This window comes from Nymphaea colorata, chromosome 4 (assembly GCF_008831285.2).
Source record: "Nymphaea colorata isolate Beijing-Zhang1983 chromosome 4, ASM883128v2, whole genome shotgun sequence".
NCBI classification, from domain to species: domain Eukaryota; kingdom Viridiplantae; phylum Streptophyta; class Magnoliopsida; order Nymphaeales; family Nymphaeaceae; genus Nymphaea; species Nymphaea colorata.
This window is the reverse complement of record NC_045141.1, coordinates 25,878,485-25,889,769: the sequence shown is the minus strand read 5'-3', so window position 1 is coordinate 25,889,769 and position 11,285 is coordinate 25,878,485.

Sequence of the window (11,285 nt, the reverse complement as noted above, 5' to 3'; positions counted from 1 at the left end):
CTCTGTTATTATTAAAGCTTGATTAGGAGCAATTGAATTGGAGAAAGGAAGCTCCAAACAGGGACTGACATATGGAAAAGGTACCAAAGCCGGGAGAAACAGAGGGCGTGATGATTGAGAGTGGCCGAGCAATTAGGGAAGAAGAGTGCAGGGAGGGAGGAAGGTGGATGAATTTTGTCTTCTTGGGGAAAGAAAAAGCAGCCTCATCATGTCCCATGCAAAAGCCAAATTGCACAGAAAAAATGCACAGTTTTTATGAGACTCCCCCACCCCCACGCACCAAGAAGAAGGAAATTCAAAAGCAAGAAAATCCAGTGGTTCAGAGAGGGCATGCTGCAGTCATCGAATATAAAAGTGTACAAATAATGGGCAGTGGCTTTGGATGCCCCAGACTGAGCGCCTTCTTGGTTTACTTTTCACTGCAGCGGCCATTACTGTCATATTCCTTTTCTGACTGCGAAAAGGACTTTATCTCTTTGCAAAACAAACCTTCTCATGTATTTGATTATTGAATAATCGAATCATCTTTCTCTCTCTCTCTCTGTCTCTCACACACACACACTTGCGTCGATCTGCTGGATAGCCAATCTTAGCAAAGTGATTGCGGACGAGGGAAGTTGAAAGTCGGAATTAATCTCACATACATACATATAATAAACGAAAAATTAATAATAGCTGGACTCGTTCAAATTAAATTTTCAAGTGATGATGCATATGTGAAAAGATTGAAGGGTATGAAACATGATCCAGAAATGAGTTCATGGCAAACAGACGCTGTTATGCAGATCTCAGGTAGTGAGATTTGGTGACAGCAGAATGGCCCATCTGCAGTTCCTGAGCCAGACACGAAGAATAAGACACAAATATGTGTGTATGTGAGGGAGAGAGAGAAGAAAATGATGATTAGTGTTCATGATAAAAGTAGAGAGGGGACGAGAAGGGTGTGTGACCAGGAACTGATAAAGTAGGATCTTCTTCGTCTTCTTTTTACTTGTTTCTTTTTCCTTCTCCATTGCAACGGTGGTAAATCAAGATCGATCAAAGCAGAGGCAGAAAGCAGTGCGGGCTCAGGTTCAAAACATAAATGAATTCTCACTTGAAAGTTACATGGCCCTTCTATCTGGCTCACCTCTCACACTCCCTCTCTCTCTCTCTCTCTCTCTCTCTCTCTCTCTCTCTCGCCCTTAATGATCATCGACTTATTTCTGTCATTGTTTTTACCTGAACTCAAGTTATTAGGTATGGATCTATCAACCTGTTGCATATAGACAGAAAGACTAGGCAGGGAAAAACTGATGAAGGCTCTGTTCGAGGAATATTACGTTTTATATTTTTAGCATTCTGGCATCTGAGCCGTAGTTTTGTCAATTAGTTAGCCCTCGATTTAATGGCGTCTGATCCCAAGATCACTTCTGATCAGAGCCTTTTCCACGTACATTACGACTCCCGTGAATCTCTTCACGTAACATCCCGTTTCATCAACAGTATCCTCCTCCTTTTCATTAATGTTTTCTTCTTCTTTTTCTCCTCTGTTTTGGTCATAAAATCAAGAAAAGAGAAGAAGAAACACTGTTTCATCACACTACGCTCTATAAAGCAGAAGCAGAACAAAAAAAAAAAAAAAACAGATTCTTTCACGAGAAGAAGCGAAAGCACCAATACCAACACCGTGCTTTGCCTCCATTTATTGCAAAAGGAATTGTTTTAATGATATTTATTATATTTGTTTTTTTATGATAGAATATTCAACATTTTGCCCTACCTTCCTTGCTTGCTTTATAGTTCATATCAACCAAGATATTTGGAGTCAATGACAAGCAAAACATTTGCTCGCATAGTGACAACAACATCAGGACAAGCCGAATACGATAAATAAATAAAGTTGTCATCCATGCACATAAAACCCTAACGGCAAGAACTTTGAGGGACAATTTGGTGGTCACCCTAGATCCGAATGGCTGATCTAATCTGTGCATGGCTCGATTATCCTAAACCATGATTTCAGCAAACTGTAGATTTGAGATCCATGAATATAAAATCTTCATTATCTTTCAAATTCATGGACCTCCAGTCAGTATGGGAAAAGTTATGACATGAGATTCTTGGACTAAAATTCCAAGAATTAAGAACCAAAGATCTAAAACCTTGAGTTTAAACAATCTCAAGATCTCATATGACCTCGAGTCTGAGTTGAGATTAAAGGAAATCAAACATCCACAAAAGAAAGGTGAAAAATTTCTCCAATTTACTGCCCTTTCCAACAACCAAATCTACCGTAGTTGTTGATTGGTGGTCTAACAAAATATAAAACTAATTAAGTATACATTTATCATTACGAGGAATCATACATGTATCTTCAAATTAATCTTGGCTTTTTCGTTAAAGTATCATTTACTGCAACAGGCAATAATATATTATACTAAAATATAGCGGGATTAGCCCTGCACTAACCTAGCTAGTAGAATCTTGCAATAATTTAGATTAGAATGCTTAGTTTTTGTAATATCATTTGGACGAATCGATGACATTCGTGCAGATATCCTAGAAGTGCTAAAGTTTGTCTGATCAAACTATCGATGTCCTCAATTAAATAACCAGAAACAACCAAAAGCAGAGTCGAATCATTCCTCCGAATCAGGATCAGCATTAGTGGGCAGGCGGAAAGAAAGACCCATTAACTATTCAATTTCAAGTTTACAAAAGGATTGGAAAAAAAAATTGTTAGGTATTGTTGGCAGCTAATTAACTCACTAAAGATGAACAACTTGCATATTTTTTTATAGCAAGAGTTGGATGAAGATAGAGCAGCTCCTACTAAAGACAGTGCTATATTGCACACATGTTCCTCAATTCGTTTTAGAAATCAAAACAATTGTATTCATGAAGTTCGATGATTTAGAGCTTCCTGTTATTGAGAAAAGTGCGTATACAGAAAATGGATTTGTATATTGTCAGATCCACACTTTCTAATGTTATGGTTCCTTTAGTCTGAGCGTGAGTTTTGAGCATCAAATGTAGTCTATAAATATTGGAACCTATTCAAAAGCCAAACTGGCAGAGCAAAAACACAAAATCAGTGACTCAAACCCATATCAGAACCCTTACCTCCCTATTTAAATATTATTTAAATTTTTTCCCCATTGTTTAGCATTGGCAGAAGCACCACAGTTTTTTTAGTGACAATTCATTTGAAGAATCAGTCTCCAAAAGATAGCGATCTTCTTTTTCTTTATTCTTTCTTTATTGGTGACAGTGAACAGGGTCACACACATCAAAACACTTAAAGATTTCATAAGCAAACAAATCTAATATGAATACAAGCTCATATGAGTGAAGAGGGAGAGAGAGATCGTTGGGATTAGGAAGAGAATTGCATGTCTAGCTTCTGGGGCCTTGCGAGCTCACGTGTAACCTACAGAGAAAGAGAGAGAGAGAGAGAGATGGAAACAGTGATTTTTTCTTGATGGTACCATCTTCCTGAAAGCCTGCAACACCCAATGACTCTCACTTCCCTCGATCAGACGCCCATCCTTTTCTCTGCCATAATATTCTTCTTCGTGGCTCCCGCCATTCACGCTTCGAACGTAAATGACAAATTAAGTTCCATCGATCCGCGCCATCTCTCACATCTAAACAAAAGGGTCCTCCGATCGTCTGTTTCTGATTGTATCATTGCAACAACAAAAGTCCTTGTTGGGATCTTTGGTCCCTCTATTTGACAAGAAATTTCGGTCATACAGCTTGTCTCGTCTTGTTATATTTTTGTTTATGAACGTGATGATCATGCGTTTTTGTTCTTCTTCCTTTTTTCCCGTTCTTGTAGCTGATTAGTTCTTGTCTACTGATTTCATAAGTTTTGTTCTCCACCTTTTCAAATTCTTCTATGTTGGATTTGTTACCAGAAATATATACATATGTAGATAAAAACTTATTTGTTTCTTATTCTTCCAATGTTATATATATATATATATATATATATATATATATAGAGAGAGAGAGAGAGAGAGAGTTTGTTAAAATGGTGGAAATTAAATTACAAATATAAAAATTAAGTTGTTTTTTCAAGAGTCTAAAATACCTTTCAGACGAGAACAAAATATTTTGTTTAAGGAATTTATTTGTTTCCCCTTTTTTTCTCTCTCTGTACTCATTTGAAGGATATTTCGAACTCTGGAAAAAAGAATTTCACTTCTATATTTGTAACTTAATGTCAACCATATGATCTCTTTGAATCAAGAACATATAAATGATTCTGATATACGAGGTTATGGTAGCTGCTTCTGTACATGAGTGATGTGTGTGCGCGCACATTAAAATGTATTCATTGCTAGTGTACAACATTATGAGTTGTTCAATGAACATTAAGTAATTGTTAACAATGCATAATTTAATTTACATGTATTTATTGGTAAGTCATAATATTTTATATTGATTAGTACTCATATTGTCTAGGCCTTTATGGGCGTACTTGCATTAAAATGGAGTTTAATGTGTGCCATCTTGGAAGATGCAAAATTATGTTATTTTTAAGGTAAAGAAGCACTTGTTCAAACATAGAAAAGTAAAGTACATTAATTGTGATTACAACCTTTGTTAATTGTGATTATTTGAAAATTGAAAATTGTATGGCCTGCTTTCTAATTATGGTAGAAATTGCACTATTTACAACCAAGTAATTTATTTTTTTTCTCCTTTTCTTTTCACTTCACAATAAAATTCCCCACATTATCTTATTTCTTGGGATGAGATGCCCATGTATTTGGTTTTGCTTTTATTATGAACGAAGAGGGGCTAAATGCGTACCAAATTTAGTTGCATTTGGTGATCCAGTAGTTAAGATGAGAAAAGGGAAATAAAATTCGGTTCCAAAACCCATAAATCGTTTCCTAGATCAGCTTATCTTAAACTTTTAATTTTTATAATACGTATATGAAAACAAATAGCAGCCAAAGGGAACCACTTCGACTGCGACTGCAAGGAGACTAGATGGTAAAAATTAAATGACAAATATGTAAGCCAATATATATTTAAGAAAATAAGTCTAAAATACTTTTAAAAATAAAAGAGAGAAAAAGTAAGATAGTACTGAGTTTCATTAAAATGAAACCTTTTAAAAGTATTTTGGACTCCTGAAAAATAATTATAATTTATTGATTTAAAACTTAATCTATACCTTTTAATTTCCGTACACGTTTTTTGCGTCGAGCTGAACCCGTTGCCTCTTGTTTCGCCGATGAATCGACTTCGCCGGACTTCCTCGGCGATTATTTCCAGAGCCAAGCGACTGAAGGCGCGAGACGGAACGGGTTCACGCGGTTCCGCCAGGGAGGCACGTACGGGGCGCTCCGTTGCCGAGGAAATCCAAGTCGGTGGCGAGGAAATCCGTGCCCATATAGCTTCTCAAAGTTAAACCCAAAAAACAAGAGAAATTTACCTTCTCACCCCTCCCATCGTAGGGATAAAAAAAAAAGAAAGGGGGCCGCGTTTTGGGAAATCGGGAGAAGTTTTTACCTTTTACCCACTCTTTATTAAAAATTCAATAATAATGCGCCCCATCCACGTGGAAGCCCGAGATGGAGACAAAATCCACGTGGACCGGTAAGATTTCGAAATGTTTTGGCGGGAAAGCCCCTCGCACATTCCCGCCAAGATGCTCCGGTAAATGGCAAAGAAAATTGGGGAAGGCTCCCTCTTTCTCTCTCTAGCCGTTTGGAGATTTTATTTTTTTTAATGGAAGGGCTGGGCTTTGGTAACCCTAGAGAGAGAGAGAAAAGAAAAGGGCAATAATGCCCCTGAAAGGAAAAGAAGGGAGAGAAATAAAGAGAAGGACGTCTGAATTTTTGGGGAATTCCAAAACCCCCCCCAAATCTGGAAAATTGGCTATTAAGAGGACTTTGATGAGGTTGGGAATTGTGGGGGAGGAGAGAGAGAGAGACATAGAGTTTCATGTTTGTATTATTGTTTTGCTATATTTAGAGGCTTATCACTTTGATGGTTGTTTGAGCAATCATGGGGTTATTGAGCATTGGGTCCGAAATTGATCCAAATCAGTGTTAGGCGTGGGAAAATACCCCTTGTCGGGCTTTTGATCCTCGGCCTCTCATAGTCTCCACAGGTCCCAATTCTGATATTTTCTGCCACTGTTCCTATACGCTATAGAAATGCAAAAGGTTCAGCTTCAGGATGAAGAGTTTTACAGTTTTTTGCTATATCAGATCCAGTTCGTATCCAACTTTTCAAGTATTTCTTCGATCTCTATCTTCAAAACACAAATATACACACACTCTCTCCCTCAAACGAACAGCAAACGTGGTGAGAAATCTCTAAAATAGTTCCTAGTCAATGGAATATGCAGGTTGCTGGGTGCTTTTCAAATGCCATTACTTGACGCCTGCAAAGCGTCAGGGAGTCTAACATATACTGAAGCTTTCTCGTATTGACATATATCTCAAATTTGTCTAATGTAATTGCTTAGATGGTCACATACGTACAGATGGGCTACCGCATTTGCATTGTAATCTTTGCATCCTCACCACATCACTTTGATGCGGAAGGCAATGGCAGCCCCAGGAGAAAAATTCCTCATTACTGCTCACAGCAGAGACAATGTAGCTACTCCAAAGAAGAGCAAGAGAAAGAGAAAGAGAAAGAGAAAGTGAAGTGGTTTGTCATATTAAATGATATGCTCAACCTTTCCGGAGTGAACTCAGGATGCGAGTTCACAGCTTGTTCCTTGGTCGGGGAGCAGAAGAAATTAATACAATTTATTTGTTCTTATAGCCGAGGGGGTTGAGGAAATCATGCAAAGAGTTAAATGAGTCCCGACGTTGAAGAGTTCAGGTGGGAGCTTAGTGCCTTGCCATGGGGAATTGGGTCGCATCATGACATGAGGAAAAGCAGTAGGAGACTGTACTCTGTACCCACTCTGCTCACACACACTCTCTTACAAATCTGCAATGCAACTGATCAAACCTAGTTTAGAGATCTGTGATGCATTGGACTTTGGTAGTGCAAGGACTGTTGGTTATGGAGCCCAACTGGGCACGGTCCAAGGGAGTGGGCTCGATAGTCTATACGCCACTCGAGTAAAGCCGCACCACCCATGTGCCAGAGTCCAGCCCTTGGTGCGCTCAGACCCACTACCATTAATGTCCAGGTCTTGCTCAGTACGTTGTGGGTTAGGTGAGCTCATTAGATGTGGTTCCCATGGTCAAGAGGCTGGTCAGCTTGTGGATGGCGTCGAGTCGGTGCACCTTGTAACTGATCATTCATACAACGGTTTGGATTATATATATATATTATGCAAGATGTAAGGATAGGAATACATGTGAACAGTTATTTTTTGGATTCAGCCATGCTGGTGGTATTGGTACTGCCAAGATTTCCAAGTTGATTACTAACTATATATAGATAGATAGATAGATAGAATTCACAATAGTAAAGACCGAGAGAGAGATAGAGAGAGGGGAAGAAGGAGATCTCGAGAGATCGGGGGGAGCTGGCCTTTGTGCTGCTTTCGTGGGTGGTGTTGGGAAGAAGAGCAGCAACATCATCATGCACATTCAATGGCTTCTGCATGAACTCTTTATCAGGGACGTGACTCGGACCAACAAATGGGAGAGGTACAAACAATTTTCTTTTGCAGTAAAGCCCGTGTACCCGCCACACCGTATCTACAATAAGAGAGCAATCTTATGTATCAGACCATTGATTAGTGGAGTTTATTAATGGAGGTTGATATATAAGTGGTATGAAAAGGATCCTATGTGCTTTTAGTTACTTCGCTCGTACCAATAAGACAAGACTGTTGGGTTGCCCAGCTAGGCCTGCGTGCAGGCTCATCGAAACCTAGCTTTAGTCTGATCAACACCATAAAGAGAAAAAAAATTCAAAAGAAATTGTTGTGAACAACATGAGCAGATCATCACGTGCTGACCGCTTGCTGAAATACTTAATGACATGAAAATTCAATGATGGGTACTTTTTTTTTTTTTTTTTTTTCTTTCTCTCGTTTAAAAGGAGAAAAATGGAACCTTTTCTTTATAGGCAAGCTGGGTTTAGGCAGAATCCAACCTGGATTCCGCTAAGAAACCAAATCTCACATTGATAGCACCAAACTAATGTGATTTGACGTATCATTATGTTTACTCGCCCCTGTTCCCTCTTTCGTTCAGAGTTTCAGAAAGTTGCATTTCATATATCTGTCAAAAAAAAATGCATGTGAATGAATCTACCAGCTAATATACATGGAAGGTGATCATATATATAAATGCAAATAATGCATGTTCAAGTTCAACTTTTGTTTCAATTGTCTCAGATGTAAGCTTTTTTACCAATAGACAGGTATTACAGAGGAGGAAGAAGGGAGATATCATGCGGGGGAAATTCAAGTCTGCTCTTGAGAAACTTCACTAAAATAATAAATAATCACTTTCAAGTTTCAAGTACTACTGGGAAAAAGGGAGAAAAACGCGGGGTTTGCATGCTGCTGACACTGACTCCGCAAATCTAGGACAAGCGGAAAAATTATGTCTGGTTTTCAGTTGACGATTTTACGCAAATCAAGCCTGTTTTAATTGTGAATTAAGTTGACCAGATTCCTGATTTAGTCATCTTTTGTCAATGGGATGCAGGGAAATTGACCAACTGGTCGGTCATGCTTTGATTTGAACTTCTTCAACGTGGTAATTAATTCATGAAAGTCCCAGTAAACAACCTACAAAGTCAGCTTTGGTGTGCGTGCGTGTGTTGTATGCGTGCATATGTGTGTGTGTGAGAGAGAGAGAAGGAACCAATACTCAGCTTACTACTCAACTGGTTCGATCATTTCAATCGTCAATGGTTCGATCATTTCAGTCTAAAAGGAACACTCCATTATCTAGACCCACCCCTTTACTATATTCTTTAGTGGGTCAGGAGGGGAGCTTGACCTCAATGTGGCTTGGCCACTGACTAAGTAGAGCCGACGGGGCTCGCATGCATGCAGCTGCCCACGACAGGCTTCAGCCTCACTAAGCTATGGTGGAAAATGGCCAAGAACTAGGTATATATCTAATGGGTTATATTTTATCCGATACTTGACCTACATCTCGATAATTAAGAATAGTTTTCAAGATCAGTAAACAAAACCTATTCCTATTAAGAATTTGATGTTGCTATATGTTTTCTGACACAACTTGGCCGTGCTTAGTCCAAAATAAGGATACCCAACTCAGTTACACATAATATATACATTGATTTAAAGATTGATAATCATCTGCATTCATATCCAAATATGACTCGCCAGTGCCTGATTACAAGTTGGGACATTGTGGTTGTGCTAAACCAACTCAACCATGAACAACTGATCATACACTAAATCGGAACCAAAGTTTGCATAACTCCGCTCTTATGTGGGTCGTATACACCATTCATATAATTCTAGTTAATAGCTCCAAGAATTCATTGCCGGATGAGGAACAAAGTTCTATAGCAAGGACAGATCAGGATTATTTCCATGCGCTTTCTATGATGATCAAACATGTTGGTGCATCATCATCATGTGAGCCATTACCAACTCTTATACAAGCCAAGGGCCTAAATAGGGACAAAACAAGTGTGAGCCAGCAAGAGCACTTGGTTCAGGACATCAGCTGGAGACCTTGGAGTTTGAGTGAATGGACTTAAGAGGTCAATTTCCCTCTCACACGGCCAGTTAGCGTATACATTCTTGAGTGCCAGTAAATATCTGCCGAACTCTAGCTTGTGAAAGAGCCGAGACCATACGTACGATACAAAAAATAAATCGATTCATGCACTTGACACATTGATATAACTGGAAGTATCTGGAAACATTTAGAAGGACTACCAACACTCTATTTATCAACTCAAGAATGTACGAAGGCAAACAAGCACCTTGTGAAATCACATGATCTTGTTGTTCTTCCCCCAAGATCATTGATTTACATTTATTCTTCCAAACATATGGACATAGATAAGATCCATATATTTTGTGAATTTTGAATTCATACATGAGAGGAGAGGAGCGATTTGGCTGAGGTTTAATTATACTATTCTCGCATGAATGGGTCTGCACATGATTCACATTCACATGGCATTTACAGTTTAAAGGGATGCAAGCATCTTTGAGGTTGAAGTTTTCCAGTTTCAGAATATTGAAGCGCCAATGCCATTGAACAACTGGAAATATTAAAATGTACACATTGTTCTTACTTACCAATTAACAACATTGTCATATTTTCAGGACAAACACATGTAACCTTGGAAGTCATCTTTTCATCTAGATTATCCAATATGAACCAACTTAATGTTAAACCAAATTATCACAATTAGGCATAAAGCAAAACTGTGAAGTGGGCTCGATCTAGTTGGTTCCTCAACATTAATGATGTCTATCGTATAACTTTATAAACATCTATTGCCTTCCGATGAGCTTAACAATGTGATCCGCCATTGAAGTTGAAACACCATGTAGAGTTTCTTGGTCATATTCTAACAATGCAGCCGCGGATATATCAGTATACTCCATCCTTACATCTCTTGGCAAGTGCAACTGTGCAAGGGCATGAAAAAACTTACCATCAGAAATACTATTCAACTCGAACTTCCATTGTACGTAACGTAAGAACTTGCCATCAGGAATACTGTTGAACTCTAGCTTCCATTTAACATAAGGTGTCGTTTCCCGTATGTCCATGTACTGCAGACCATTGTTCACCTGCAGAAGGTGTATCTCAGAGAAGGTACTCCACCACCAATTCGTGCTCCCTGATGAAGATGCTAACTGATCCCTTCACTGTTTGCATCACATACTGTATTTCATTTTGGTTTCAGCCATGTTCGTCTACTGGTTGAAACGGTGTTGAAACTGGGGTTCAGAGCACGTTAGCTTTCTGCCAAGATGCGAGAAAGTAGATGCAAACGCTGAAATTGTACTTCAGCATGAGCATTGCGAGATGTTCCTTGGGTTTCTGGTTAATGGGTTCGAGTTAGATGTGAACAGGCTCAAGTGGGCAGTGCCCAAGACCATGACCTTGGTTTGTGGGGCTTGGTGTTTGGGGTTGTACGAGCCCTAGTTTCACCCCCCCTTTGTTTTTAGCCGTTGGAATTTACAGTGCAGGTAGATGCAGAATGCTGCTGCTGGGATGAATATCTATCTGGGTTAGAATGCCAAAGGCAGTTGGGGCTTTTGGATTTGAGAACTTCTCTAGATGGGCTCCATGCTCTCCCACAGCATCTGGGGGAAGATTTTGGTGGCATATTCTCGAGCTGGGAGTTTGAGTTCT